Source organism: Henckelia pumila, chromosome 4, assembly GCF_033568475.1.
Source record: "Henckelia pumila isolate YLH828 chromosome 4, ASM3356847v2, whole genome shotgun sequence".
In the NCBI taxonomy this organism is placed as follows: Eukaryota; Viridiplantae; Streptophyta; class Magnoliopsida; order Lamiales; family Gesneriaceae; genus Henckelia; species Henckelia pumila.
In genome coordinates, this window is record NC_133123.1 from 232383291 (window position 1) to 232391743 (window position 8453).

An 8453-nucleotide genomic window follows, 5' to 3' on the forward strand; every position below is an offset into this window, starting at 1 on the left:
TTTTTCTCAAACATGATCTAACACGTCTCATGACTAATAATAAACCTTGACACCTTTCAGGCGATGAGAACGTCACTGGCTGTGTGGTCATTGAAATCCTAAATCGTTCGACCAACTTCGCATGATCATCTGAACTCTTATCGGATCATACGGGAGTTTACCTCAAACTCAATGTTCAACTAAATTATGTGATTTCAATCGTTTTCTGTGTCATAATAGCTGCTACCTGGCTATTAACACAATCCCTTTGATATCTAATCTGATTCTCACAAGTTTCCTGTAGTATTCTGACTACTAAATCTAACTGATACAACAATGTTGTCTGTGAATGTTAGCGATGACGCATCTTGTTAAGGCCTAATTCTTCCGCTATCATCCATCTGCATTAAACTAGAAGGCAAGATAAATATATATACTGTATCTCTAACTTTCCTGACAGTGACATCGCATCCCCAATGTTACCACAAGGCGTTAACCAATTGTCCACAATTCTAGTCTCAGTGTCAAATTCTAGAGACCCTTATCAGAATACACACCCGAGCTATTTCTTCTTACTGAGTACAAAGTCCTATCTCTCAAATAGAACTGCATTTGCAAAAAGAAATGGCCAAAACCTTGCCACTTTCTTGCATAACGGCAACATGGCTGCACACCATTCTTTCTATCTGAAAATCTCATATTACATCTCTAATGGTATGATTACGAACTTGTGGAATACTCAAACTGATTACGACCTGTCCTGATCCTAATGTCGGAATCTCGCTACTGGAGATAGCATCCACCCGATTCTACTGGTCATCCTGCCCATTGCTGGATAACATCCCCGAAAATACCAACTAAGGATGGCCAACTCCTCGCCAACCAAAAACCAATTGCGACAACGTCGTTGTCCACAATCCTCTACTGTACTGGATTTCTCAGGTATTCACCTTGGAAGTACACTACCATCACGCCAAACACTTAGATGGGCTAACACCATCCTTGACTTTAACGATTTGTGCGGACTGACCTACATCTATCTTGTTACTCGAGATAATATCCAGAAAACAATGCTGGTTATCTTGCCATGGATAAAAATAATTTCTTGTCCAACTTGAATCACTAATTGAGATGAACAAAACTGGTTCACCTCGATCCTATATGAAGTCCTCAATACTTGCGGCTAACCGACTAACTACTGGATCGATCCTATTGATTATAACATCTCAATAGCATAGCGCATCAGAAACACACAAGGAGATCAACAAAAACAATCCTGTCAAACCCTGAAAACCATAGGTCTCAGTTGTAAACAACTGATGTTAATCATGCTAATGATCACCGAAATCCACATCACTAGTCGGATCCCAACTCAAAGACAAACTCCCAAGAATACTACTGGAAACCTCTGAGCACAGTACTCGGCATAGTCCCCAAAAAACTGTCGTTTACTAACAACCTAGAACAACTACTCAATCCCCTTTATGAAATTGGGTCAACCATTGCTAATACTGAGAAATTCTCAATTCAAATCTGCCTCTTCCTAACAAGGAAGTACTATATTGAACCGTTGCTAAATCCTGATGTCTGTATTTATCACTGATAACTTTAGCAATACTATCAGACTAAGCCATGACCACAAGAGTCAAACTGCAACCACTCCATGTGATCAAGAGAAACTCAAAAGTTCAGTCTCCTGCATTCTTGGAGATTCCAAAACAACTAGAGAATCCTGAGTATACCTGCATCGCCTTTCTACCTCGAGGTATCACCAAAGACCAAACTCTTAAGCATACCAGCTTATAGTATCATTTCAAGTACCTCTGATTCACTATATCCCAAATCAACACTGATTGGAGTAAACTTATCGATCACGTTGATCCGATGCGGCTCACGCTTAGCCTGACATGGTCAATCAAATTAGGCAATCACTCGCCAACTCTTGATCACTGAAAACTTACATGGCTCGATTAACAATTCTGATCTTGTTGTCATAAATCCGCTAATCCCAAACACTTGGAATCACAAGGTTCTACCAAATCCATCACTCTTATCTTTGACAAAGTCAGACGATAGGTAAGGGCAATCATTGACACCAATCTTGCACCAGTCTGGATCTACAACCAACTACCTTGTTCACCCGAAACTAACACCAAGATGAATTAAGCCCAAAACAGTTTACGATCCGATAACTTGGCTCTGATACCATAAATGTAGCGACACAACCCGGATCCACTACTAATCAAATTTTAAAGCTTAAATAAGCAAGCAATTAACAATAAACAGATAAAATCCATGGAAACAAAATAAATTCTAGACCGGCAGAATACAACCAGCTGAATAAGTCTAATAATACAACCAAATCGAATAAATATTAATAAACATTAAGACCCAACGGCAACCCCTGATGTCTCTCTCTGGTCACCGACTACTCCAAGTCCTTGGGTGCAATATATGCACCTGCACCTGCAACTGCCCCGTCAAATGGGGTGTCCAGACAACACATAAAATACTGGATATGAGCGCTAAAGCTCAGCACTCTAGTACGGATAAACATACAAACATGATGCATGAAACATGAATATGTCTGCGTATCCGTATCTAGGATATACTGTATCATCATGCTCAGACTGGCGCCTATGATATGAGCTATAGCCTCGAGGAATCAAACCGCCGGACCCAACCACTCACTCCTAACTAGACGTGGATCTAGGATGTCCCCCGGAACACTAGAGCATGCATGACCCGTTGGTCAAAGTTACTCTCAGTGCCCCGAACCGTCCAACAGGACCGAGCGACCCTACTCAATTGTCTCATCTAAAAAGATGTACATGCACAATATGATATGCAAATGCCGCATAATAAATCCATGCAATAACATGCAATCATGGCACATAAATGCAACATATAAACATGCATACCCGCTGGCAATCTCAATCAGTACTATGTACCTCAACACAATCCTAGATGTCTCCGCATCTATAGTCCAGCACTACAATGTAAAATACTCATGCATCATCTATAATACTCTAAAAGGCTAAACTAAGCTATTACATACTTTCTAATATTTTTAGGAATTCGAAGGTATACCTTCGTCCGTCGTCAGCCCGCAACTTGGGCATAGCTCCACTATGACCCTGGGACGCCTCCCTATCGCCCGACCTTCGGGTACTGTGGCTAAAAGCCCCTAAAAACACTTAAGAACGAGAGAGAAATAAATCGAAATGAGCACCAAATGAGAACCCTCGACTCCATATTTATAGAGCACAATCGGAAGCTCTGTTCCTCTGTTCGGAAGCTCAAAACACCCTGATCGGAAGCTCCGATCTTGCATGAGTGTCACATATCATGTATTTCGACATATGTCCCTGCCAGTAGATCGGAAGCTCCGATCGCACGCATGCACCCCCCCCCCCCCCACCCAACGTCATCTTGCTGACCTCATCTCTGAACAGCTGGCCTGAGGAGTTCGGAAGCTCCGAACATAGATCGGAAGTTCCAAACTTCCCTAGTTCCAAACAGTAACTATGCTTCTGAACATGCGCACACTTCGGAGGCTCCGATCCCAATTTGGAGGTTCCGATCCTCTCGAAGATTCGGGACCTTCCTAGCTATTTTTGAGCATTTCGAATCCATTTTTGAACTCCTTGGACCCATCTGGAAATTCTTTAATCATGTTTTACCCATTCTAAACATGATTACTTGATTAATTATCTCTTAATCCTTAATTCTGGATATGGGTGACTAAACTACTTTTGATATTACTATGTAAAAATCCAGATAACCTTTCAAATAATGAAAGAAGAGAAAATTAATAAATTATACTGAAATTTCACTCATTTTTTCACTTTATTTATCGAGGCAATTTTCAACCCATTCTTTTAACAACCATTTTCTTCAATCCACTTTTTTTGATGGTAGGGGTAAACTTTTGTGTTCAATTTAATTTAATTTTTTAGTTTTAGAAATGTAACAAATATTATATTCGAAAATATGGGAAAGATGTTGATATTCCAAAAGCTAACTAATTATACTGTAATTTCATGACATTACTATATAATATTAATTTATCATCTTGCACACATGTACATTGTGTGTGCATGTTACCTAGTAACTATTAAAATAATAATGATTTACTTAAAAAATTCAACAAATAGTTTTTTTAAAAATAGATGATAGAAATATTTTTTATATCTATAATTTTCTTTTCATGTTTTCTTTAGATTGACTTTAGTAATATGATGAAAATAAATTAAAATATTGTAATATTAAATGAGTCAAAAAATAAATACACAAATTAAATGATTTATAAAAAAAATAAATGGTAGAAATATTTTATATCTATAATTTTATTCTCATGTTTTCTTTAAATAACTTTAGGAATATGATGAAAATAAATTATAATTTTGCATTCTATAAGTCAAAATATAAATGTAAAAATTATGATTTATATAAATAAAAATAGATGATAGAAATATTTTGTATCTATAAATTTTTCTCATGTTTTTTTAAAAAAAATGATTTTAGGAATATGATGAATATCGGTTAAAATATTGTATTCAATGATTCAAAAAATAAATGCACTAATTTAATGAATAAGCAACACATTAATTCTCCACAAATTGAATATTCTAATTTGACACTAATTTTTACACCATTTTTCACACAATTCTCATGCAATTAATACATATAATTCATAGTTTTTGGGCAATGTAATAAATATACAATGCAAAATTTTTGTCCACCATTAATATTTTTATAGTAAAAATAGATATGTTATCAAATTTAAGTATTGATCTGCTATCTTTTTATTTTTATAATTATAATTTTAGTCATTTTGCTGAAGTGACGTTAATGCAACGCCTAATCGGTCCTAACATGACTCCGACTTAACGTTGATGTATAAATGTCATATGAACACTTCCGATAAAAAAAAAAAAAAAAAAAAAAAAAAGGTTGTTGGTGTGTGTGTGTGTGTGTGTGGGGGGGGGGGGGGGGGGGGGATGGTGTGGGTGGGGGTGGGAGAGTAAAATTGCCAATAACTAAAATATATACAAGACTAAAACTAACTTGGACAAGACAAAGGAACAAAATTGGAAAACAACAAATGAATATAAAGCCAATTACCGATTTTTTTTTTTCTAAACTTTTAGATAGAACTTTGTGTCGTGGCTCCAAATAAGCGACAAGGAAAACCAATCTTGCTATGCATACTAATCTAAAAACAAAGACATGCACGTCAAACTTTGAACAATACTCCAAATCATAACACTCTAATAAGAAGCTGGAAATAAAATGTGGTTATATTTGAATCAAGGACACCTATATATATCACTTCATCTAATTTCTACATTTTGCAATAATAGGATTCAAAATATTCTCCAGCTCCTTTCTTTTACTCGCAAACAATTCTGCTTCAGCAACTTCATGTTCCTCCAACCAATGGATAGCAGATTTGAGCTCGTCTTCTATTTTTCTGGCGTCCATGGCTGGTAACTTAGAAGCAAGTTTTTTGGTTTTGACAGTTGCTCTGGTGCGGTACAGGTAGTCTTCTAGAGAATTCTTCGCTTTGAATATCATTTTAAACTCATCATCTTCAGATTTAAATCTCTCAGCTTCCTTCAACATTCTCTCGATTTCTCCTTTGGACAACATGCCTTTAACATTGCTGATTGTGATGCTATTTTTCTTACCAGTTGTTTTATCTTCGGCTGACACATTCAAGATACCATCAGCATCAATATGAAAGCTCACAAAAACTTTAGGGACACCCCTCGGAGCAGGAGGAATGCCAGACAAGACAAAAGTACCCAACAAAAGGTTGTCACTCGTTCTAGGCCTTTCACCCTCGTACACTTTGATCTTTACACTAGTCTGGTCATCATCATGAGTGCTAAACTCGTTTTCCTTCGTAGTAGGAATAGTGGTATTCCTGGGTACTATTACACTCATTTCATCATCATTAACACATATACCAAGAGATAGGGGAGTGACATCCCATAACACCAGGTCTTGAATCTCATGATTACCTCGGCCAGTCAAAATTGCCGCTTGAACTGCTGCACCGTAAGCTACGGCCTCATCCGGGTGAATGCTTTTGCACAACTCCTTGCCATTAAAGAAATCTTGAAGTAATTGTTGCACCTTTGGAATTCTAGTGGATCCACCAACAATCACCACATCGTCGATACAGTTCTTGTCCATCTTGGCATCATTCAAGCACTTCTCCACATGGCCAATGCATTCCTCAAACAAGTCCATGTTGAGCTCCTAAATTTGGCACGTGTTATTTTAGAGTTGAAATCAATTCCATCATACAAACTATCAATTCCAATAGTTGTATGTGCCATAAAAGACAAATTCCTCTTTGCCCTCTCACAAGCTATTCTCAACCTTCTCAGTGCTCGGGGATTGTCGCTTATGTCCCTTTTGTGCTTCCTCTTGATTTCTTCAACAAAATGGTTCACCATTCTGTCGTCAAAATCCTCTCCTCCAAGGTGGGTGTCGCCGGCAGTGGATTTAACCTTAAAGATGCTCTTCACCATCGTCAGAAGAGATACATCAAAAGTGCCCCCACCAAGGTCGAAAATAAGCACATTCTTTTCAGTGAACCAACTAAACATTTTGTCAAGACCATAGGCAATGGCCGCAGCAGTTGGTTCAACAATTATACGCAAGACATCGAGCCCACAAATGGTTCCAGCATCCCTGGTTGCCCGCCTCTGGGAATCATTGAAGTAGGCTGGGACAGTAATAACAACATTTTTAACTTCAGAACAGAGAAAAGCTTCGGCAATATCCTTCATCTTGCTGAGGACCATTGAAGAAATCTGTTCAGCAGTAAATTGTTTCTCTTCACCTTTATAGGTAAGAACAATCATGGGCTTATCATCATGAGAAACGAGCTTGAATGGCCAAAGCATCATATCTTTCTGGACCAAAGGGTCGACAAATCTTCTACCAATCAATCTCTTTGCATCTGCGAAGTAAATTATGTTGTAAAATCATTATATATTTGTGAGACCGTGTGAAATAAGACTCTCATTGAAATATATCAAATAGCAACAGTTTTTCTTTCAATAAGAAACACTACAGTCTGCATATCTTATAGAATCATTAACATACACATGAATCTCATTAATAGAAGCATATGATCTAAACCTATGTTTCTGTCAAAATTATCCAACTGGAAACAAAGGATTCCAAGCAGCCGCATCTTTAAAACATTGACTTAGTACATGACAAATCCTTCAAATTGAATACTAGACTCTAATTTCAATTCATCTTTCTTCCCATTTAATACAAAAAACTGTTACAGTGTCATAAGTTAATTCGTTCCAAAAGCATTTCAAGAATTGAGAAACTCTTCACAAACAAAGGGGGGCCACAACTGAGTTTGATTTGAAACACCAATTTTAATGCACAAACAATACTTCAATGCGGAGCCAATAAACACAAGAATAAACTTGAATATTCCTACTTCAAAAAAATGAAAACCAACCAGGAACGAAACAACTGGGAATAATATATAGCATATCTTACCAAAAACAGTGTTGGTGGGGTTGACGGCTGCAAGATTCTTGGCGGCATCGCCGATGAGATGTTCGGTTTCAGTAAAAGATACGTAAGAAGGCGTAATGCGGTTACCCTGATCATTGGGTATGACCTCAACGCGATCATGGCGCCACACAGCTACGCATGAATAAGTGGTGCCCAAATCAATTCCCACAGCCGAGCAATATTTGCTTTCTCCCGACATGGTAGTAATCCACTGCACTGCTATATTATGTGAATAATATATAGCTCAAGCTTTAGTGCATTTGAAATGAACGAATGCATTCAAATATACATAATATATGGGAAAGAGCAAGAGTCGTTCTTGGTTTTCTCACTTGAAACAACGTCAAGAGTTGAGCAACCGAAAAGTCACTGCTCTTCATTTTTTTCATTTAATTAATTAATTATAATTATTTAATTTTCTGATATGCGTGATGTGTCTCTGCGGAAATTAAAGTGCCAGCTCCCTTTCGGCTTTTATTTATTTTTACTGTAAATTAAAAAATAAATTTTAAAAATATCGTGAATTTAAAAAAATTTCAAAAATACCGTAAAACTCCAAATCTGACAGCGGATGCGCAAGTGTACGTGGTAGAGTCTGGTAACACTTGGAGCGGATGCTGCGTCGTGGCGTGTGCCATTGGCAGCGTCCGCTCCGAGTGGCAGCGGATGGCCCGGATGCCATTAATTTTGTTGCGCCCCACCCACCTCTATGAATTCAATAATTCATGTTTTTTGTTGCGCCCCACCCACCTCTGTGAATTCAATAATTCATGTTTCTTTCTCCATTATCTCTACGGCATTTCTTCTCTTCTCAATTTTAGTTTCTTTGACCGTAGATTTCTCCGTCATCGTTCGTCCAATTGCAAATCCGAGAGTATTTTCGGAATCCTTGCAACAAGATTTTTTTTTTACAC

The 8453-nt window shown here is 37.6% G+C and overlaps 1 pseudogene; it reads right to left on the minus strand.

The window, feature by feature from the left end:
- Positions 1–5319: 5319 nt before the first annotated feature.
- Positions 5320–7738, minus strand: LOC140862909 (heat shock cognate 70 kDa protein-like; annotated as a pseudogene).
- Positions 7739–8453: the final 715 nt, after the last annotated feature.